General features: G+C 37.8%; 1 protein-coding gene across 1 annotated transcript in view; it reads right to left on the reverse strand.

Annotated features, from left to right (window-relative positions):
* The window catches only part of Copg2 (COPI coat complex subunit gamma 2), a 124,751-nt gene that overhangs the window by 56,278 nt on the left and 43,811 nt on the right, over positions 1-24,662 (reverse strand). The window lies entirely within an intron of this gene.

Below are 24,662 nucleotides of genomic sequence, written 5' to 3' on the forward strand. Positions count from 1 at the left end.
GAAGAAAATGGGGAGACAGTGAGGGACATTCTTGGGGCAGAAGCCAGGCAGCTGCCAGTCAAACATAGAGACAGAAAGAAATTAAGACAGACAGACAGACAGAGTAAAAGACCCCAAGGCAAAAGGTAGATAAAAAGAAACATACTAATTTAAAAGAGCTAGCCAGAAACAAGCCTAAGGTAGGCCAAGCATTCATAACTAATATTAAGTCTCCGTATCATGATTTGGGAGCTGGTTGGTAGCCCATAAGAAAAAGCCTGCTAGAGAGGTTTGATTACAAGTGTGCACAACGAATAAAAGAGCCAGAAAACTGATATAACCAGTAAAGCGAAATAAAGAAAAACAGGAAGAATGATCAAGGTTTGGACCTGGAAGCATGAGCAAGTATGTCAACCCCATGTGATTAAGAGGCCCAGAAGGAAAGAGACAAGGGGGCAAAATATTTGAAGAAACAATGACTGACAATCAGGATAAATACATATGGACACAATGTTGTCGAAGTATCAAGTAAATAAATAATTCAGACATCAACAGCATAAAAAAAACAAGACAACTCATCACACTTTGTAGAAATCAATAGAATTATACAATTAATGGCTGACTTTGGGGACTTCACCCTATGTACAGCACCCATTCGGCTTCATGGCCAACTCCCCCCTCACAGGCTGAATATTAGAGAACACAGAAAGAAGCTTGTCTAAGTCATTCATTCATTTTTTATTACTTCATTCTTTCTGCCATTCTCCGTCCCTTAATTTTTACTGTTTATAATATTTTATGCATCTTTATAATTTCCTATTTCTGATATTTTAGTGTTTTACTTTATTTCCATCTTTTTGTTTCTGTTCATCTTATTTTTATCGTTTTTCTCCTATATTTTGTAATTTTGTGAATTTTTAACATGCTGCTATCTGTTCCTCTTATACCTGTCCCTTTTTCTTTTCATTAAATCTTGTTTCATTCCTTTATTTTTACCCTCTCCTTTACTTCATTCACCACTCATGCCTTTACTGATTTTTAAATTCATACTTTATTCTACATTCTTTTTTACTATTTTCTTTTCTATTTCCACTTAATGTAGTAAATGACTTTAATTTCTTTTAACTATATTTCTTTTAAAGATTTACTTTATTGTAAATAATGTATATGTGTGTGGTTATGCACATATAAGCATAGGTGTGCAGAGGTCAGAGGCATTGGATCCCCTGGAAGCAGATTTACAGGCAATTGTGAGCTGCCTGATAAGGATGCTGGGAACCAACTCTTCTGGAAAAGAGTACCCATGTTCTGAAACACTGAGGCATTCCTCCAGCCTCTTTTAACCGTATTTTTATGTATGCTTTATTTTGGTGTTAATGGTATTATCACAATTCTTTTTCCTTGTGAGCAGAGTCCTTAAGAATGCTGCTCACTAAAAAAAAAGGAATAGCTATTTTAATAGATGCGTAACCTAAATCATAAACATGAAAACACAAAGTAGTGTGAATCCTCTAAAAATTTGCAATTCTTGAATAACTGAACCTAAAGATATTGAAATCATTAAAAATCCAGAATATTTCAAAAGTCTGCTTTTAAAAATGATCAATGAGGGTCTGTTGAAATGACATTTTAAGAGCTCACATTTTGCAAGCATGAGGACTTGATTTAGAACCCTTGGCATCCATATAAAAGCCAAGCATGGCTGCACATACCAGGACTGGGGAGCAGAGGAGACACAGTGGGAGCTTCTGCTTCAGTGAAAGATCCTATTTCAAAGAAGTAAGGCAGAGAGTGATAGAGGAAGACATCTGACAACCTGCTCTTGGCTTCTGCATACATGTTCATACTCTCATATTCATGTGCTTGCAAAATAAACACATGGAGATTAATAAGGAGGCTCAAATGAAAGAAGAGTGAAGATACCAATATGATCCCTGTACAAAAAAAATGGACTAGAAATTTAGTACTTGGATAAAAAATTCAGCCAAAAAAATCTTTAAAATGAAAAACTCAGTCAAATAAAAACTTACTAGAAAGTATCACCAACAGCCTAGAGCAGGTGGAGGAAAAGCTATCAGGATTGATGACAAAAGTGGGAAATCTATATTCAGATAACAATAAAGAAAACAAAATCCAGAAATAATAAAAATAACATTCTAGTGCACTAAACCAACCAATCGAGCCATGCTGCACAAAGACCTGAAAAGAACAGACTAGAGGGACTACAAATTTATTCAGTGACGTTATAGCAGAAAACTTCCCAAATCAAGAAATGGCTCAGTGGTCAAGCTCATATCAAATAGTTCATAAATACCTGTAACTCTAGTTCCAAGATATTTCTTATATCTTATTTGTCATAATGGAATAAAATTAGTATCATGAGAAAGTATAGAAGCCACACAAGCACATGGAGATTGAATATGTAATGTAAACTATATTTGTTACATATAAAATATAGTTTTAAAAAAACCAAAGAAATCCTAGGATCAAGTGAAAATAAAACCATGATTTATTAGAATTTTTGGTATATAGAAAAGGCAGAAGAGGCAAGCTTATTGAGATGGGTGCCTATATTCACAGGTCAAGAGAATTCTCTGATAGATATCTTAGTGACACACCTCAAGGTCACTAAGAAACAAACAAGAAAAAAAAACCAAAATTAGTATGTGGAAATAAGCAGAAATTTCTCAAAAGCAGTAAAAATGGCCAATAGATATATTAAATATTAAATAAATACAGCCTTAATAGTAATATGCAAATGAAACTACATTGAAATTCCATCTCCCCCAATCAGAATAACTACACGATAAGAAAACAAATGAGAAGAAAAGCAGGTGAGGATGCAGAGATAAAGGCGTTCTCATACACCGCTGGTGGGACTGGAAATCAGCACAGCCACTATGGAAATCAATATGGTGGTTCCTCAAAAAACTAAAGTTATATCACTGCTAAGTATGTATCTGGATGAATCTAAGTCAGCATACTACAGGTACTTGCACTCTTCATAACAAATAAATGATAAACACTTATACTATACTACATGTAATATAAAACAATAATTATAGTAAAACAAAATTGGTTATTAGAAAAAAATCAAATGTTATCTATCACACTAATACACATTTACTATTATAAAAAAACAACATTAAAACTAACAACCAGAAGGCATGGCCTCAATTGGATCAAGTAGATGTTTAAAGACCTATAACTACCATTAATCCCACTGCAGTGAGACAAAGAAGTCATCTTTCAGTATTTCTACTCACTAGTATACTAAAGGCTTGAGCAGTGAAAAAGATCAAGCCTAAAATACAGAGGTTGATCTAGAAACAAAGACTAGAAAACATAATTGTTCATAGGTGACACGACATGATTTTGTACACAAAAAATCCAAAGTAGTACACCAATGCAGAGAGCGAGAGTGAGTGAGAGAGGAGACAGAGAGAGCAAAAGATCAAGAGAGCACTAGCTAGAAGCATAGTAAGTTTGTAGTCTATAAGAGTGACATAAAAACAACCATTTCAGCTGGGCGGTGGTGGCGCACGCCTTTAATCCCAGCACTCGGGAGGCAGAGGCAGGCGGATCTCTGTGAGTTCGAGACCAGCCTGGTCTACAAGAGCTAGAGCCAGAACAGGCTCTAAAAGCTGCAGAGAAACCCTGTCTCGAAAAACCAAAAAAAATAAAAAAATAAAAAAAAACCCTGTTTCAATGTGTTGCCAAAGGAAATCTAAAAGTAAAGGATATGAAACAATTCCATTCCTAAGAACAAAAGTTTGGGGCTCAGTCGGTTAATATACTTGCTTTCAAGTCTGAGTTTGATTCCCCAGGATCCACATGGGTTCTACATGCACACAAAATAAACACATACTTTTAAATGATTTTAATAAAACTATCACAATTTTAAATTGAAAACTATAAAATCTTCTTGAGGGCTCTCAATGTAATTCTAGAAGAATATATTGAGGAAGGCACTGTAATCTTGAATAGGCAGTTATTGGACACAACACTCAAAGCACAATCTCTCAAAAACAAAGGTAATAAAACAAATTTCAACAAAATGTTAAAATAAGGAAACAAAAGGCAAGCAACAGACTATGTAAAAATATTTGTTTATTAAAATTTTGGAGGGAGGTATACCAGGAGACGTACTTGTCTACAGACTTTATGAAACTTTTGTCAAATTTTGTTATCTGTAGTTTTTTTTTTAAAGGACTTGTATCCACAATGGGTAAGGAAGTCTTCCAATGCAGCAACTCTAAAAGTGGGTAAGAGATCTGAATGACTTCTACTTAGTAACAGCAAAAAAGGAAGAAAGTAGTAAAGCAATACACAGCTGAAGAGAAAGTAACTACGAGTAATGAGTAACATCAGGCACACAGGTGCATCTAGGATCTCAGCACTCAGGAGGCAGAGACAGAAGAGCTCCAGGTCAGACAGGGATACACAGTGATAGAAATCTGAAAGAAGTAGATATCAGAAACAACATCACACATTGATGCAGACAGGAGCAAAGGAATGGAAAATAGTATGGAACTTCATAAACTCATCTTCAGCTTCTTTAAAAATTAAAAATAGCATATAGTCCAGGTATTCCATTTATAGGAATCTTCCCAAGAAAATAGAAAATATATATTCACACAAAGATTTGTACCGATCAATAGTTATCATTATCCATAGTAGAAATATAATCAACCCAAATGACGATCAATTGATAAACAAAACCTGTCCTTCTCATACCATGTAACTATTTGGGTGGAAGTTCTATCCCAAGCCCCCTCTGGGAGTTGCCTCAGTCCAGACTCCTCCTCCCCGCACCTCAAAAGTCTGCCAAACAATGACCCCTCCTCAGAGACACTCGAGACCACTTCCAAAGGGTATTTAAACTGCCCCTCAGAGACCAAACAAACATGTTTTCCTGGTCTTCCTTTCCCATCTCTTCTCTGAGGGCCTGGAAGGCCACCCAGGAGCACTAGTAGCCATTAAACCTGGGCTTTTTCTAATTTGGTTTGATTTGGATTATAGCGTCAGCGAAGAGGTTTATTGGGGAGCAAAAACTTTTCAGTAATATCATTCAGCAATAAAAAGGAGCAAAGATCCATGCTGCAATAAAGTAAAGGACTAAATATTAGGCTAAATGAAAACAGCATGACATGATACTATTTATAGAAAATGTCCATGCTGGCAAAATTTAGAGACAAAAGGCAGTTCAAGGGCTGTAGTGATGAGTGGCGGGCTGTGTCCCGCCTCCCGGCTAGCTTTATACGCGAAATAATTACACGGAAACTGTATTCATTTAAACACTGCTTGGCCCATTCGCTCTAGCCTCTTACTGGCTAATTCTCACATCTTGCTTTAACCCATATTTAGTAATCTGTGTAGCTTGCCGGGAAAGATTCAGCATGTCTGACCTGGTGGCTGGCTTCATGGCATCTGCTCCAGAGAGGAGAGGCATGACGATTGCCTCACTTCCCTCTTCCCAGCATTACTCAGCCTACCTAATTTTCTGTCCTATTAAAAGGCCAAGGCAGTTTCTTTATTAACCAATGAAATCAACACAAAACAGAAGACCTTCCCACATCAAAGGGCTGAGGAACTAATGACATAAAAGTAAGCAACTTGAGAAGGTGATGCAAACATTCTAAATACAGATTGTGCTGATGGTGGTGCAGCTATATAAGCTTATTAATAAATTATATAATTGCATGCTTACAACTGTAAATTAATTTCAATGAAATTGTTAAACAATACCTAACACTGAACCAAGCACGGTTGGCTCAATCTCAACACTTGAAAGGTGGAGGCTACTGCTATGAGTCCCAGGCAGGCCTGGACTATAGAATGAAGCCCTAATTAAAAAACAAACATATTACATTAGTTGATCAAAATTTAAAATATGAAAATCTTTTCATATATAATATTGTTGAGAAGGAAGCCTAATTGTTCTAAAAAAAAAGTTCATATTCATTTACTATGTTATCAAGAGCTACCAAAACAAACTATTTTAAAAGTTATTTATTTATTAGTTAATTATTATTATTAGTGTGTGTTTATGGGGGAGAATGAATGTGGGTGTGCATGTGTGGAGATTAGAGAACAGTGTCTAGAGTTGGTGCTCTCTTTCCATTATGGGTCCTGGGAACTTAAAATCCTCGCATGGCGAGTACTTTTACCCACTAAGCCATTTCATCAGCAAACTGCTTTTCTATCTTATACTCTATAGAGTTGGTAAATCTAGATTATGTTCTTTTAAGTTTATAGTATTCTTTTATAAGTATCTATAGTATTCCTTTCTTCAATTTTTTAAATTGATATTTATTGAGCTCTACATTTTTCTCTGCTTCCCTCCCCCCCCTTCAGTCCTCCCCCAAGGTCCCCATGTTCCCAATTTACTCAGGAGATCTTGTCTTTTTCTACTTTCTACTTCCCATGTAGATTATATCTATATGGTAAGGCTCTCTTAGTGTCCGCATTGTTGTCTAAGTTTTCTGGGACTGTGGTTTGTAGGCTAGCTTTCTTTGCTTTATGTTTATAAACCACCTATGAGTGAGTACATGTGATAATTGTCCTTCTGTGTCTGGGTTACCTCACTCAAAATGATGTTTTCTAGCTCCATTCATTTTCCTGCAAAATTCAAGCGGTCATTATTTTTTCTCCATTGTGTAAATGTACCACATTTTTCTTATCCATTCTTCAGTCAAGGGTCATTTAGCTTGTTTCCAGGTTCTGGCTATGACAAATAAAGCTGCTTCTATAGTATTCTTTTATATGGGTCTTTCTTTCTTATTCTTGGCTGGCACCCAAGGTAACTGTTTTCAACTCCCATTAACTAAGTACAGCTGATTCTATCAATCAACTGTATAATTTTCAAAGTTCTTAATCACATGCTCTCATATAACAACACTACTTTTTTTTAAAATTTCTTTTGGGAGAGGCAGTTCTTTTCTGTTTTTGTTTGTTTTGTTTTTCAAGACAGAGTTTCTTTGTGTAGCCTTGGCGATATATCTTGGATCTAGCTCTGTAGATCAGGCTGGGCTCAAACGTACAGAGATCTATCTACCTGCCTCTGCCTTCCAAGTGCTGAGATTAAAGTGGAGCTAGTTCTTAAGAGACAAGGCCTTACTCTGTAGCCCATGTTGGCTCAAACTTGAACTCCTTTTGCCTCTTCTGCCTGAGTGCTGGCATTACAGACATGAGTCATCACACCCAGATTGCATTTTAATGATGAATAACTTAAATGCAATAAATATAGTGAAATATCTTTCACTATTACTCTTCATAAATTCTACTATATTCAAAATATCATTCAAGAAACCAGCAGAAAGTCTTATGTCCAGTAGTCTAAAACAGGGATTACAAATTGCTTCTGAAAAAATACAGAGAGGAGATTCTGTCAATTACCTAAGTTTGCAGAAAATGAGACTTTGGGTGATTGCCCAGGTAGCCAGTTGTCTTTGTCATTTGTTGCACGTTTTGGAAGTTGCTTGATTGCACTTCCTGCTTACTCAAGTAATATTATTTTTCTTCTTGGATCTCTGATGGGGTTGAAGACTAGATAACTGTAGTTACTTTCCTCTCATTACTTGGCCAAGTTATTTATTATACAAGATTTAAACTAGTTAGGATAGAATAATTGTTGAATATATTTGTTCTTATTGTACATAATTTTGTATTAGGCTTAGAACTCTCTTATTTAAACAAAAGGTGGAGGTGCTGTAGGAAGTCTTACAGCCAGTGGTTGCCCGCCCACTGGGGTGTGGCCTCTCATACTATTTATGCCAATGTAGAGCATGCCTCCGGTCTCTTTTCAGGCTGTGGGATTTGGTTTCTGATATCCGTTCCAGCAGAGGATTCTGATTTGTGAGTCTACTCCTAAATAAATAACCGTCTATTTCTCAATTCTGGGCTAGTGTGGGATTTCTTTTAAGTATCCTTCTTCAAGACACAATGACCAGGGGCTGGAGAGATGGCTCAGCGGTTAAGAGGACTGACTCTTCTTCCAGAGGTCCTGAGTTCAATTCCCAGCAACCGCATGGTGGCTCACAACCATCTATAATGAGATCTGGTGCCCTCTTCAGGGGTGCAGGTACACATGCAGGCAGAGTATTGTATTCATAATAATAAATAAATAAATCTTTAAAGAAAAAAAAAGATACAATGACCATGGCAACTCTTATAAAGGAAAACATATAACTGGAACTGGCTTACAGTTTCAGAGGTTTAGTCCCTTATTGTAGAAGAGAAGCATGGAGACATGTAGGCAGACATGGCAGAGAAGGAACTGAGAGCTCCACATCTTGATCTACAGGCAACAGAAGGAGACTGTGTATAATTTGGGCATAATTTGAGCATATGAGACCTCAAAGCCCATCTTCACAGTGACATACTTTCTCCAACAAAGCCACACCTCCTCCAACAAGGCTATACCTCCTAATAGTGCCATTCCCTATGAGCCTTTGGGGCCATTCATTCAAACTACCAGATACACTATCTCAAAAAAAAAATCAAGACAGATAGTAGCTGCATGAAGTTTTCATATGCATGTATACACGTGTACATGCAATAACATACACATATGCACCCACATAAACACACATACACATATGCACCACATGAGACTGTATTCAGTGCACTGTTTTCTTTTACAGAAATGATGCCAGTCTTCATTCACTTTACCATATGTTTTCCAAGAAGCAGTATTTTTCAGAGATGAAGACATATGGATAAAATTCATTCCTGATTAAATATTTTAGAATATCTCATAACTAAATTTTCTATACAATTTTTGTTGGCTGCATATTAAAAGTATCTTTCAAAATTCAGGCATTAGGGGGCTGGAGAGATGGCTCAATGGTTAAGAGCATTGCCTGCTCTTCCAAAGGTCCTGAGTTCAATTCCCAGCAACCACATGGTGGCTCACAACCATCTGCAATGAGGTCTGGTGCCGTCTTCTGGCCTTCAGGCATACACACAGACAGAATATTGTATACATAATAAATAAATAAATATTTTTAAAAATTCAGGCATTATAAATAATATAGGAACTGACATTTTGTTTCCTTGTGCATATATACAAATATTCCTCTAAGGAATTCTTGAAGAGAAACTTTTGGATTATAGACCAGCAATGTATGTGCTTTTGTTTTTTTAATAGTCATGCAAATGACCCTCCAAAGTATCTGTTCTGTTTTATACTCCCAGCAACGTTGAAAATATTCACATTCTAGTTAATATTTGATACTATAAAGTATTAAATATTTTGCCAATATTATGATAGCTGAAAATGGTATTTTATTTTGATGTGTATGTTTCTGATTAATGGTGAGGTGAAACTTTTTTAAAATGTCCACTGAAAAATCTTTGTTTTAGTAAAACACTGACTTTACTTAGTGAAAAATTATATAATGGTTTGCACACTACACTACTTATTTATTTATTTATTTATAGACAGGGTCTTGCTATGTAGTTAGGCTGGCCAGCCTCCCAAGTGGTGGGATTATAGTCGAGAGTGCCACTATGTCCAACTCCTGTCCCCTCCTCTCTCTTCTGTACACTGTCCTAGAACAAATGGGCAATGGAGGGCCAGAGCACCTAGTATTACTTCAGTCTGATCTGTAAGAGTTTGCTTCAATGTACATTATACTTGTTGAATTTATAAGTCCTAGTTGGCCATTTGTGCTTGGTTTGCATTTTTAAAATGTCATAGAAACTGGGCATCAAGTTAGATTTCTGCCATGGCTTTCTGGAAGTGAATCAATGAATCAGAGGTGAAAAATTTACTTAACACCACCAACCACGGAGATTTATCACTGACTGTCTGGAGGAAAACAGTCCAAATGTCATGTAATTGAAACAACTGGACTTAAGAACGCACAGGTATTATGATTTAGAAGTAAAGTGTCCCCACGATAAGATCATGGGAAGGCTCATGCTTTACCCCTGGTTACTGAGAGGTGACCGATAGCACTAACTTTAATCAAAGGATTCATCCACTGAGTTCATAGTGAATGGACTACTAGGCTGGAGGGCCTGATTGGAGGGAAAACTGAATCAGTTTTTCCCATCACATGTGCCCTACCATAATCCTGTCTTACCATGCATGGGCCCAGAAACAATGCTGCAAAACAACCACAGACTGAAACCTTTGAAACCAAGAGCCAAGATAAATCTTTCTTTATGTTTTAAGATGTTTATCTCAACGATGAAAAGCTGATTAACAAACTAGGCTAGAACTCCTGATTGTTATAATGCCTTGATGAGATCTCCTGAGTAAACTGGAAGCATGGGAACCTTGGGGGAGGGTTGAAGAGGGGAGGAGAGAAGCAGGAAAGGAAGCAGAGAAAAATGTAGAGCTCAATAAAAATCAATAAAAAAAATAATGCCTTGATGCAAGTCTCTTAAGAATAAACAAACTCCACTGAAAAGAAAGATAAGTAATCCTTGTTCATATCATATAGATACAGAGAAATAAAGATGAAAAACAAGACCTAAAAAAAACTCTTGTGCAGAAAAACAAACGATTTGCCTCTAGCCTATATTTACATTATTGTAATGATATTGAAGTCAGTAGGGTGGTGGCTCAGATACTGCAATTGACAGCAGTGGGAAGTAGAGACCCCAAAATAGACCAAAGCACGTAAGGAAATCTAGTTTTTACAATAAAACTGATATTATACAACAATGGACTCAGACTCATTTCAACAAATGATACTGAGTCTACTGGCTTTCAGATGAGGTGAAAAATTAAGCTGTCATTTTATATCATACCTAGAAAACAAACTCAGGTAGAATACAGACCCAAAACATACAAATTAAAACTATAATGCTTGAAATAACACAGAAGATATATTTACAAACTTAGGGTTCAATCAAGACAACAAAAACAGTATCTGTGAACTTGGGACTCAAGCAAGACAACAAAAACAACCTTTTTTTTTTTTCAATAAAAGACCAATACACGCCAGGAGGTGGTGGTGCAAACCTTTAATCCCAGCACTCAGGAGGCAGAGGCAGGCGGATCTTTGTGAGTTCGAGGCCAGCCTGGTCTACAAGAGCTAGTTCCAGGACAGGCTCCAAAGCTACAGAGAAATGCTGTCTTGAAAAACAAAACAAAACAAAAAAGACCAATACACTTGTCTTACATCTAAGTAGTTCTTTATATTCATCAAGAATATCAGAAAAAGAACAGCCAATCTAAAGTATGGAGGAATATATCTGTAATACTTATAATCAAGAACTTTTATTATTCCATATTAAGAATTCCTACAGCCGGGCGGTGGTGGCCCACGCCTTTAATCCCAGCACTCGGGAGGCAGAGGCAGGCGGATCTCTGTGAGTTCGAGACCAGCCTGGTCTACAAGAGCTAGTTCCAGGACAGGCTCCAAAGCTACAGAGAAACCCTGTCTCGAAAAACCAAAAAAAGAATTCCTACAAATCTACGGGAAAAGCAGACAATACAATAAAACCACTGGGCAAGCCGGGCGGTGGTGGCGCACGCCTTTAATCCCAGCACTCGGGAGGCAGAGGCAGGCGGATCTCTGTGAGTTCGAGACCAGCCTGGTCTACAAGAGCTAGTTCCAGGACAGGCTCCAAAGCCACAGAGAAACCCTGTCTCGAAAAACCAAAAAAAAAAAAAAAAAAAAAAAAAAAAAAAAAAAAAAACCCACTGGGCAAAATTAAACAGGTGTTCCCATATTAAGAAAATCAAATGAACAGTAAACTCAGAAACAGAGTGTCAAGAGCATCAAATCACCTTTTAAAAGTCTATGTTTATATCCACAAACAAGGCTACTCTTAGATTTAATCAGAGAAGCCTCTCCTAGCACTGAATTCAAGTGAATGAAGAGATCCATGGTCACATAAGATGCTAATAAGAACATTTGAGGGCTCAGACCTAAACGAGGCATTTATACTACTCCTCAAAGTTCAGGGAACATAGCAGGAGAGGGGCAGAAAGAATTTAAGTGTGAGAAGACAGGAGATAGAAAAGCAAGAAAAAACATCTCCCAAGCATGACAAATCCATAGAAATCATGAATTCACAACAGTTTGGTCTGTAGGTATTGGGCTGACACATCCGGCCCTACTAACAGCTGGCTATGAGTTGGGAGGGGCTCACTAGGCCCTATCACTTACTTCTTAATTATCAGCAACTAACAGAATCTGGGAGAATGGGAAGAAAAGAATTCAGTTGTTTGTATACCCACAGGTGAGCCCACCAGGTTCTAATGGATAGTTCCAAACCCATGTTCATAGAGAGAAATATCCCTAGTTAACTAACCACCGAGGGACACAAAAATAAAACAAAAAAGTCATGAATATAGGAAAGAGACTTTTAGTAAGAAAGAAGTCTGGCAGGAGTAGCCGCAAAATAAGAGTGTGAGAGAGTTAACCAGAATACATTATATACATACGTGAAATTGTTAGAGAACAAAATTTGTTAATAAAACAGAACATTAAAAACTGTTAAGATTACACATCAAAACCACAATAACAAAGACATAAACTTGATGAATGAACAAATAGCTTTTTACAAAACAATGATAAAACAACAACTATCAGTTTGTATTACAATCATTATGACTAATATGCTGAACAAAAATAGCATAGGGAAGAAGGGGTTTATTGTGGCTTAGTTTTAGAGAGAACAGTCAGTTTCTGCTTGGTCCCATACACTCTGGAGAAAGTTATGACAGAATGTGTGTGAGGGCGGAGACTGTCAGGAAGCAGAGAGGGAAGAAGAGACTACAGACCAGGACCTATTTCTTCCGACTAGACCTTTCATTTCTGAAGTTTCTAGAACCTCCCAAAACAGCACCACTAGCAACAGACCAAGTTTCAGTCCATAGGGAGAGGGAATTTTGTACTCAACTCATAATATTAGAATACAAAAGAATGAAGTAACCTCTACTTCACATTGCATTAAAAATACTTCAAAGGGCTGGAGAGATGGCTCAGTGTTTAAAAGCCCTTGCTGCTCTTCCAGAAGACCCAGGTTCAATTCTCAGCACCCACATGGCAGCTCATGACTGTCTGTAACTCCAGTTCCAGGGTATCTGACACCTTCACACAGACATACACACATGCAAAACACCAATGCACATAAAATAAAATGAATCATTTTTAAAAGTTTTAAAAAATTATTTCAAAATGGATCAAAAACCTAAATACCTAAGATAAAAACTCTGAAAATAAATCTTTGTAACCTAGGAATTAGGCAATAGTTTTTTTAGGTGCAACACCAAAACTACAAACAAGCAAAGAAAACATTTACAAATTATACTTGATCAAAATTTAAAACTTCTGTTCACAAAAGAACGCTATGAAAATAGTAAAAAGACAACATAAAGAACAGGAGGAAATATTTGCAAAGTATGTATCTGCTAAGGCTACTATATCCAAAATACATAAAGAGCTAAAAGAATCCAATGATAACAAGACAAATAACCTCAATTTCAAGATTTCAGAGATTTCTCCAAAGATGATACATAAATGACTAATAAATATGTGAAAGATATCAACATCATTAATGATTAGGGAAATGCAAATTAAAATAAGTAAATTTATACAACCTCTTCATGCTTACTAGGACAGGTTTACTAAAACAGATAAGGATGAGAATTCTTACACGCTGCTGATAAAAATGCTATAAGGAATAGCTCCTTTGGAAAACAGTCTGACAGTGCCTTCAAAAGTTAAACACAGAGTTAGACTAGGGGCCTGAAGTTCCATTCCTAGTTATATACCCGTAAGAACTAAGAACTGAAACATATTTTCATATTAAAAATTATATATGCTGGGCCAGGCATGGTTGTGCACACCCTTAATCCCAGCATGCAGGAGACATAAGCAGGTGGATCTCTATGAATTTAAGGACAGCCAAGGTTACAAATTGAGATCCTGTCTCTCTGTGTCTGCCTGCCTGCCTGCCTGAGACTGACTCTCTCTCTCTCTCTCTCTCTCTCTCTCTCGCGCACACACACACACACACACACACACACACACAAAGAAAAACTTATACAATTTAAAGCAGCATTCTACATAACAGCCTGAAGTGGATACAATCCAAATGTCCCTGAACAAATGAATGGATAAATGAATGTACATCTACATAATGGAATAAATAGTATTCAGCCATTAAAAGGAAAGAAAAATTGATACTTCCACAATACAGACGTACACTGACACATTATATTGAGTGAAAGAAGTCAGAAACAAGAAACTGTATATTGTATGATTTCATTTATGAGCAATGTCTAGAATAGGTAAATACATGGAGATTAAAAAAAAAAAAAAAAAACAAGATTGTTTCCCAGCTTTCTAAGTGCAAAGGTGATGTGGGATTCCCCTTTGAATATGACTGGTCAATTAATAAAGAAAACTGGCTTGGCCTAATAGGACAAAAGAATAGAGGTATGCAGGGAAAACTAAATTGAATGCTGGGAGAAAGAAAGGCAGAGTCAGAGAGAAGCCATGTAGCCCCACAAGAGCCATATGGAACTATAGCTGGTAAGCCACAGCCACGTGGTGATACACAGATTAATAAAAATGGGTTAAATTAATATGTAAGAGTTAGCCAATAAGAAGCTAGAGCTAATGGGCCAAGCAGTGATTTAATTAATACATTTTCTGTGTGATTATTTTGGTTCTGGGTGGCTGGAACAAACAAGCGGCCTCCCTCCTACACAGAGGAAAGGGAGACTGAAGAGTGATTGTTAATTGAATTAGGACTTCTTTGTGATGGTAACCTAACTTTTAGAATATACTAAAACACTAAACTACTCATTATCAAAAGGCAATTGTTATGGTCTGTAAGCTTACATCTCACTAAAACTATGTAAGAAACTTCATCAATTAGAAGTTTTTCAATTCCACATCTCAGCTTCAGGAAACCTCCCTTCTCCATGGAATGTGTGTAGAAACAACCATTTTGGAAAAACAGTCTGTGTTAACCTATAAAGCACAGATGTATATATGACAATGATCTCACAATCCCACCCTTCCTTATATACTGTAAAGAAGTGTGTACTTAACCATGAAAACAGGGCTATGGCGACTGTTGTGGCTTGAATGTGTTCCTCAGAAGTTCATGCATTGAACGCTTAATCCCCAAATCCATATGTTAATGCTATTTACAGTGGAGTCTTGTGGGGGGGGCGGTAATTAGGATTAGATGGTATCGTGGGGGTTGGGACATATGACAAGAGTAATGCTGTAAGTAATGTAAAGAGAAGACACCTCAACTGACACCTCTCCTCTGTCTCACCATGTAAGGCTGCAAGAAGGCTTTTCAGATACTGAGCAAATGCCAGCAGCAGGCTCTTGCCTTCCCAATCTCTATAACTGAGCTAAATCCAACATCTCATAATAAATTTCTTGGTTTTAGATATAGATGCTCCTTAATGCACAATGTGGTATGTTCTAATAAAGTTATTATAAATGACAACAATATAACTCAAAACTCCTCTGTGCCTATCTACTAAACATCAGAGCCTAGCAGCTCGTCACACTTGGAGCACAGCTCTCCACCCTCACACTACACACTCGTGGCTGCGGCTCACTGCTGCTGCTGCTCGTCATCATCATAAGCACACTATTGAAGGTCTGGGGAAAGATTCACCCTATGCATATTGCTGTCACCGGTCATAAATTTTTTTTTTAAAAAAATCCCAAGTCAAACTATCATAAATTGAGGAGCATCTATATTTTTATAGCAACAAAAACGGATGAGGAAAGGAGTGTGAGACAAGAAAGCTATTTAACAGCAGCTTTATTCGTAAGTGCCAAAACCAGAAAACAATCCAGATGTCTGCTCTAAGAAGAATGAGCTGGGAAATTACAAAGGAAATATGTCTAAATGAATAGCTATAAACAAAACCAAGTGTGATTCTTACAATAACATTCTAAGTGGGAAAAAAATCCAAGGCACAAAATGTAACATGAGTCTATCAATAACAAGTTCAGAACAAGATGAAACAACTTCAATATTTAGGAATGGATATAGGGGAGTAAAAAAATACAAAGAAAAGCAAAGAAATGAGTGATTTAAATGTCATATTGGTTGTTCTTCTGTAGATCAATAGCTATAACTAAGTAACATACATAAAGCATGTCATGGCACTACAAAAATGCTATTTCCTAATGTACACAGTCACTCAGTCCTATACACATAATATACATATAAATAAGTTTTTTCATTTTCTGTATGTGCCTTATTATTTTTTTAATTATTCCTTTTTTTAATGTGCTTTGATGTTTTGTCTGCATGTATCTCTGTGTGAGGGTGTTAGATTCCCTAGAACTGGAGTCACAAACAGTTGTGAGCTGGCATATAGAAGCTAGGAATTGAACTTGGGTCTTCTGGAAGAGCAGCCAGTACCCTTAACCTCTGAGCCATCTCTCCAGCACCCCTTATCTTTCTTAAATTAAAAAAAGTTAAATAACATTAGATATAGCATCCTAAATATGAGGTCAATTTTTTTATTAGTGACATACGGACCAACCATATTCTTACTACTTTTTTAACCTGAGCCTCTCTCAGTAGGTAATACTTAGGTTTATTAAGATAAATGATGTCTTTTTTGCACTAGAGAGCCCACAAGGATGGGTTCACCAAATCCGCACTGCTAAGCATTCAAATCCTGTGTCGTTTCCTTGTACATTATTGCATCAGGAGGATATGAGAAAAGCAACAACACAACACTTCCGAGACTGAGTCACAGCACTATAGTTCCCAAGTTAGCTTCTCTCCTGTACGCACTTGCTTTGGGAGAAGGTAGCTGTCATGCTAAGTGGACACTGGACAGCCAATAAAAAGTTCTCAAGGGTGGGAAAATGGAAGACCTGGCCAGCAGCCAGGAAGAAAGTTAACAGCAGATATGAGAAGATCCTCCAGTAACAGATGAGTGCAGCCTGACCAACCTGACTGGGTACTCACAAGTCACCACAGCAGAGCTAGTCAGCTAGGCCGCTACCAGATCCCTGATGAGGGTGACTCTAAAATAAATGCTTATTTTAAGAAGTCAGTCTGAGGCCAATTTTCCACACAGCAAGAACTATCGAAAACACTGACATTTTCATCCTGACTCCTGCTTATATGTATCACTTTATCATTGCCCCTAATAACCTTCAGCCATGTATCTGTACCATTTTTTAGGCTTTTAAAATGTTGAAAAGTTTTTATTCAGTTTTCACTCTTAATTATTGTTATAGTTTGAACATACCACCAAAGTTTATGAATGGGAAATTTAGGTTCCAATAGAAAACTGTTAAGTGGTTAAATTTTGAAGACTTAATTCGGTCACGCAGACCTTGTAAGGCTATCACCACAGCAGATTAGTTGCACAGAAGAGCTATCCTACTGGAAGGATTTTTGCTCCCTTTCCCTTTTCTTTTTCAAATGAACATGGGGCACACAACACAATACCTCTGTCTTGTTTGCTGTAACACAAACACCACTGCCAGATGTTAGTGCCATGTTCTTGGACATGCCGGTTCCCAAACAATGCCTAAATAAACTATCATTTATAATCTACTCAGTTTCTAGTACTCTATTGCAAGAGCAGAAAATGAACTAAGAAAATTAATAATCAATACATTTTGGGACCAAAGTTTAATTATAATTTCCTTCATAAACAAAAAAAGCACCCTTTCATTTCTCATACCATATACTAACCACAACTCATTATTCTGGGATTCCCCTGGAATCACAGAGCTTATTATTATAAATTTTTTTTGAGACAGGGTTGCTCAGTAACTTTGGAACTTGTCCTGTAACTCACTCTGTAGACCAGACTGGCCTTGAACTCAGAGATCCACCTGTCTCTGCCTCCCAAATGCTGGGATTAAAGGCTTGTGCCACCACGGCCCGGAAATTTTAATGATTTTTAAAAATGGTTTAGAAGCTAAGAACACGACTCAGTACATAAAGTGCATGTCACCATGTATGAAGACCAAAGTTTGTGTGGTTTTCATCATCACGCTCTTGACCCGCCTTGTTCATATGATCCCTCCTCCCTCTCTTCAACTGCCCAGTACTTGGCTGTGGGTCACTGCATCTGCTTCTATCAATTACTGGATGTAGGTTCTATGATGACAATTAGGGTACTAACTATTCTGATTAAAGGGCAAAGCCCTTTTAGACAGCCTCTCCACTATTGCTAGGAGTCTTAGCTGAGGACATCCTTGTGGATTCCTGAGAATTTCTCTAACACCAGGTTTTTCCCTAACCCCATAACTGCTCCCTCTGTCAAGTTATCTCTTTCATTGCTCTCCTACTCCATCCTTCCCCAACTTGTTCCTGATCCCTCATGTTCCCATCCCCATTCCCTACCTCCTACCTCCCCTCCCAGTTTACCCAGGAGATGCGGCTGACCTGAGCTCTGGGAGCTCATGGACTTTTGACTGACAGCTGGGAAATCTGCATGAGACCGAACTAGACCCTCTGAATGTGGGTGAGTTATGTGGTTTGATATGTTGTGGGGAGCCATGGCAGTCATGTGCACGAACTGGCTTTTTGGAGCCCATTCCCTATGGTACGATACCTTGATATGGGGGGGAGGGGCTTGGTCCTGCCTCAAGCTGGTATGCCAGACCTTGTTGACCCCCCAAGAAAGGCCTTATCCCCTGAGGAGTGGATAGGGTATGGGAAGGGGAGAGGGAAGGTGGGAGAAAGGGAGGGAAAGAGAACTGGGTTTGGTATGCAAAATTAAAAGTAATTTTCTTTAAATACACACACACACACACACACACACACACACACACACACACACACCCCAAAGTTTGGGGAGCATCAACTGGCCTGTAATCCAGGTTCTCAGGACACTGAGACAGGGAGTGCCCTGGGGAAGCTGGCTAACTAGATTAGGTGAATCAGTAAGTTCTGGGCTCAGAAATTCTGCCTCAGTAAATAAGTAGAAATCAATCAAGGAAGATATCTGATGTAAATTTCTGGCTTCCACATGAACATGTGTATATACCCGACCTACAAGTACATGTACTCTCTATGAGAACATACATACACACATATCTCAACACTCAAAAATTTTGACTTAGAAATACCAACTTCTGGGCTAAGAGATGATTTGTGAATAAAGTGTTTGCTATGTAAGAGTAAGGACCTGAGTATGGATTCCTAGAACACACACAAAGTCAGGCACAGTAGCATACCTCAGTATACTGAGGTCCAAAGTATGGTGGTCCAAAGGCAAGATAGGAGGAGAGGCAGGAGAATTGCAGGAAACTTGTGGGTTAGCTACTGTGGCATACACAGCAGTGAACATGCCATGTAAGCCTTCAGTTTCAAATATTTTGTTATGGCAGTCTACAGCTAACATAGTAGTCAAACTTGACAACAGTCCCCAATGATTTTTTGATCCCTTTATCTATTCCTTTTAATATGGCTAGTCTTTCTATCCAACACAACAGTTGGTATGTTTCTCAAGACTAGGTCAGAAAAAATTATGCCCTTTTCTCTCTTGTTCTGGAGAATGCCCATGCTGTGAAGACACTCAAGCAATACTATAGATAGGCAGGCATGGCAAAGAACTGAGATATCTCTGCCAACAGAACACCAGCAAAATAATTTAGAAGTCAATTTTTCAGGCTCCAAGATGACTGTAACCCAAACAATTATCCCGACTGCAACTGCAAGAAAGACACCAAACACCTAGTAGTTAGCTGAGTATAACAGAATACAACTATGATAATTTTGGATGAAAAGGCAAATGAATCAGTAATTCAAGGTTAGTTTGGGTTGCATAGTTGAGTTTCAAGGGAACATGAGACCCCAGCTCAAAAAACATACAAGAGGAAAATATGAAAAAAAAAAAAGAAAAGATGTGGGATTCCCCTCTGTATGCTATGAATATGTCTTATTACCATTGGTTAATAAAGAAGCTGCTTTGACTTATGAAAGGGCAGAATGTAGCTGGGGGGAAAACTAAACTGAATGTAGGGACAAAGAAGGCAGAGTCAGGCAGATGCCTTGTAGCCACCCAAAAAGCAAGATGTGAGATAACAAACCACGAGCCTCGTGGTAAAATACAAAATAGAAATGGGTTAATTTAAGATGTAAGAGCTAGTTAGGAATATGCCTGAGCCATTGGCCAACCAGTGTTGTAATTAATACAGTTTTTTTGTGATTATTCAAATCTGGGTGGCTGGAAATGAAAGCACAGTATCCATTTATGTAAAAAAGAAAAGAACAGAAAAGAAAAAGGCACAGAAATTGTTTGGGAAAATAAATGTTTATTGTTTGAGATTATCTTATTCTGTTGAACTTTAGACTAATTTGTTATGTAACAATTGATAATGTGGTATATGATTCATAAGAGAATTATTATAAAATTAACATAAGAAAAGTATTTCAAGAACTCCAGAAGCACCTTCAGGTCAACTCATGAACACTACCTCAAAGATAAGTACTATTTTCCTTCTGCTTTTTGGTTTTATTTTAATTTTGGCTTTTGTTTTTGTTTTCTTGAGACAGGGTTTCTCTGTATAGCCTGGCTGTCCTGGAACTCACTCTGTAGACCAGGCTGTCCTCTTAACTCACAGAGATCCACCTGTCTCCGCCTCCCAAGTGCTGGGATTAAAGGTGTGCACCACCACTGCCTAGTTTTTCTTTTTTCTGACAGAACTAAACTTAAACCCAAGGCTTCATGCATGCTGGACAAATGCTCTATACTGAATCAAACTTCTAATCCTATCTTAACCTTTCTATTAATTTTATCTATTAAGTATGAAATAAATATTAGTGAGCCAAGTATGATGGCATATACCCATAATCCCAGTATTCAACAAGAGGCTGAAGCAGGAGAGTCATTGTTGAGTTCCAGGCTCGAATTGGGTTACATAGTGATACCCCACTAAGATACCAAGCTCTTCCCACCGAAATTAACATAAATGGAATCAATCAATCTCTCTCTTTCTCAATCTTTCCCCCTCCCTGTGCTGTAGACTGAACCTATGGTCTTGCACATGCTCTAACACTGAACCACATCCCAGGCCCAGGATATATTCTTTTGTGCATAACATCTCAGATTTAACCATGGGGTTGCATTAAAAAGTAATTGTTCATTTCTATCATATAATATTTGTATGAACACACCGTACTTTATTTTTGGACTCCAGTGCTCACAGACACCTGGACTGTTACATCTTAAGATTAAACCTTCTTGTACATGTCTTTTCATACAGTGTATGTATTTCTGTTTGGTATTTATAAAGTGACTGAGGTGTTTTTGTTCTTGTTTGCTATAGATTCGAGGTGCTTTTGTTTTTGTTTGCTATAGATTCATGGAATCCACAGGTCAATTTAAAAAGAGATGATATTATTATAATATTGAATATTTCAGTATAAAAACAAAATATATACTTTGATTTTTCTCAAGTAGCACTTTAATAATATTTTATAATTTTCTGTGAAGTGACACATTTTTGGAAATTTTATTCCTACAGACTTTATTTCAATAAAAATATAAATCATGCTATCTTTTCAAAATTCTATCATATTTATTGGTTGCCAGAATAAGAAACTGACTTTGGATACTAATCCTTGATCTAGAAACCCTGGTAATTTCATGGTTTAATTACAAAAGATTATAGAGATTACTTTAAGGGAGGATGGTCAGAATACAGGGCACAGCAAGAGTCAGGGGGTGCTTGTACAAACTATATCCTCAATACTCTCTTCTTGAAAAGGCATCAGTACCCAACCACGGGAGTTCCACCCTGATGATTTTATCTAGTCCTAAGCACTTCTCAAAGACTCTATCTCTAGACATCACAGTTCAATGAAGTTTCCAAGTTTTTATTTCTATTATTTTATTTATGTGTGTGTACATATATGTATGTATACGCACATATAACATATATGTATGTATACTGAGACAGTGTCTTACTCTGTAGGCCAGACTAACCTGAAACTCATTATGAAGCCCAGACTAGTGGCAATCCTCCTGCCTCAGCCTCTCCAGGAAGCAGAGGCAGAGGGATCTCTTGAGTTCAAGGCCAGTCTAATCTACAGTTACAGGACAAGCAGAACTACATAGATAGACCCTGCCTCAAACAAACAAATCAACAAAAAGCAGTTGCAAAGTCACTGGGACACATGGCCAGGTAGTCTCAGCAACAGTCCTACTTTCTGGAATAAGTTTTCTATGTCAGTTATTTTTCTTATTGCTTTTTTCTACGACAAAACCAAATGAAAAAGGGTTTACTCTGGCTCACATAATAGTGAAAGTGGCTCCGGCTGTGGCAACAGGAGTACCAGCAGCTGGAAACATTCCTCCCAAGGTCAGGAAGCAGAGACAGATGAGGGCTGACGCCAGTTCACACTCTCCTTTTTACCTTTATTCATTTGGGGACCCCAGCCATATTCAGGCCAGGACATGCCCAGAAGTGTGTCTCCTAGGTCATCTAAGTCTGGTCGAGCTGACAATGATGAAGGACATCACAGCAACTGTTATTCTTACTTTCATCTCCTTGACTCTAACATGCTTTGCTCTCTTTAGCTCCCATCTTCTAGGCTTTCTTAACCAAGACTACATGTGGTTCACTCTTATTCACTCTACCTGAACTCACCAGCCTCCCTGGATCTGCAGATGACTTTTATCTCTTCAAATACTCACTTTGCCTATTCCCTTTTCTCTTTCTGAGTCACACTGCAGATACATTAGACTATGATGTTTTTTGCTAGGCTTCAAGTAGTCTATTCATTTCTCCCTTATTTTCTTCCTATATTTCAACTTAGGTAGTTTCCACTGAACTGTCCAAAAATCTCTAATCTCTTTCCCACTGTAATTAATTTTTAAATATATTTTTATTTCTGATGCTGTATTTTGATTAGATTTTTTTCATGTCTGTAATGGTTTGTGAAATTTCTTACTCATTTACATGTCCACTAAACTATATCTTTAAACATTTTTATATAGTTGCTTTACATTTTTTGCAAGTTCAAGTATATAGAAGAGAGAGAGAGAGAGAGAGAGAGAGAGAGAGAGAGAGAGGAGAGAGAATATAGGTGCACGTTCATGTGTGTAGCAGCCAAAAGTAAACTTCAGGTACCATTTGCAAAGTGCCATCTGTCAACTTTTTTGAGACAATATCCCTTACTGTCCTGGAATACATGAATTAGGAAAGGCTTTGGTGATATAGCTGTCAGAATCATTTCTGCTCCTATAAGTAATATCCTACCCATATTCCTGTAAATACCTTCAATAAAACACACTGGTTGACCAAGCTGGACTTTGGTTGTATCCATACTTTGGTCTGTTGTCAGTTCCCTTTCAGGTATCTATTCATATCTCCCCATGAAAAAAAAGTTTTGTCATATTACATGATTGGCACCCAAACAGAGACATCAAAGAACAAATGAAGAGTTGGTGAGAAGTGGATACATGATCCAGGCTATGGGTAGAGAGGCATGTAACTGAAGCTGAGCAGACTGAGAGAGGATCATCCTCAGAGGAAATTCTGAGTTGTCCTTTCTTGTATGGTGTGTGTTACTGTACCTTTGTGCTATGACAGCAGCAGCATGGTTCTTGTAGGGGAGTGAGACATGTAACTAAGGGTGAGCCATCAGGATTAGAAGTGTCTGTGGGAAGAATCCCAGACGTCTGACTTCATTTGTATAGTAGCAGACATGAAATGGCATGCCTGCTTGACAAGTAGGTTGTAAACATGAAGATGAAGATGCCTTGAAAACATTTTAAGGTTTAAAGGAAATTTTACAGTCTTAGAAATTAGTGGACAAGGATCAAGACTGTCAGCAAGCAGCAGCTGAAGTTGCCTGGCCTCTGTTGGGTGAAATCAGAAATGCATTTGAAGCCAAGATGACAGCTAAACAGGAAACTGTTTGTGTAAAGCAGGAAGTCGTCTGTGTAAAGGAGCAACTGCAACAAGAAAGGGCTATCCAATTAGCATCCTCTGTGTTAGCTTCTGACTGGGCAAGTAAATTGGATAAAGTAGAAAACAAGATGGAGGAGTTGGCTTATTGCTTAAGGCTTGGGGGACATAAGGAAAAGAGAGTACAAGTTAGATTCATGTGCCAACACCCTTTGTGGGATCCAAGAACCATGGAAAGATTCAGAAAGTGAAGAAGAGGAGAACATAGTAAAAGCAATAGAAGACATCTGAAGGGTTCAACTTTTAATAGGAAAAGAGAAAAGATCTGTCACACAACATAAAGATGGGGGCCTTTACAATAGTCTGGTATAAGAAACTAGGGTGATCAGGGAATACTCGGCAGTTGAATTTCTAGAATTTGGAAAGACTTTTAAGCAAACAATGAAAGAGCCTGTCATAGCATGGCTTGTGAGGCTGTGGGACATGTGAGCATATGGAATCAGTCTCACTGCTATAGAGGCAGAAAAACTGAGTCATGTAACTAACTACCCATCCCCCTTTAAGGCAAAGGCTGCATAACTTGTACAGTATGAAGGAAGTCAGACTGGCTTACGAAAGTCATTAGGAACACTGGGCTATCCCCATCTGATGTCCCCATAAGTATCAAGGGCTGGAGGACAATAGAGAAGGGGCAGATGCTATTAAGGGAACTTGGAATTAGAGAAACTGTGTTTGAACCCCAGTTCACTAGACCAGATAGAACTGTGTTTACAAGAGAAGTTAAAGAAAAGGCTGATCCTGCAGGGACCTTGAGGCTAGTGTGGAGCTTTAGTGGCTTTG

Source organism: Arvicola amphibius, chromosome 2 (genome assembly GCF_903992535.2).
Source record: "Arvicola amphibius chromosome 2, mArvAmp1.2, whole genome shotgun sequence".
Classification (NCBI taxonomy): domain Eukaryota; kingdom Metazoa; phylum Chordata; class Mammalia; order Rodentia; family Cricetidae; genus Arvicola; species Arvicola amphibius.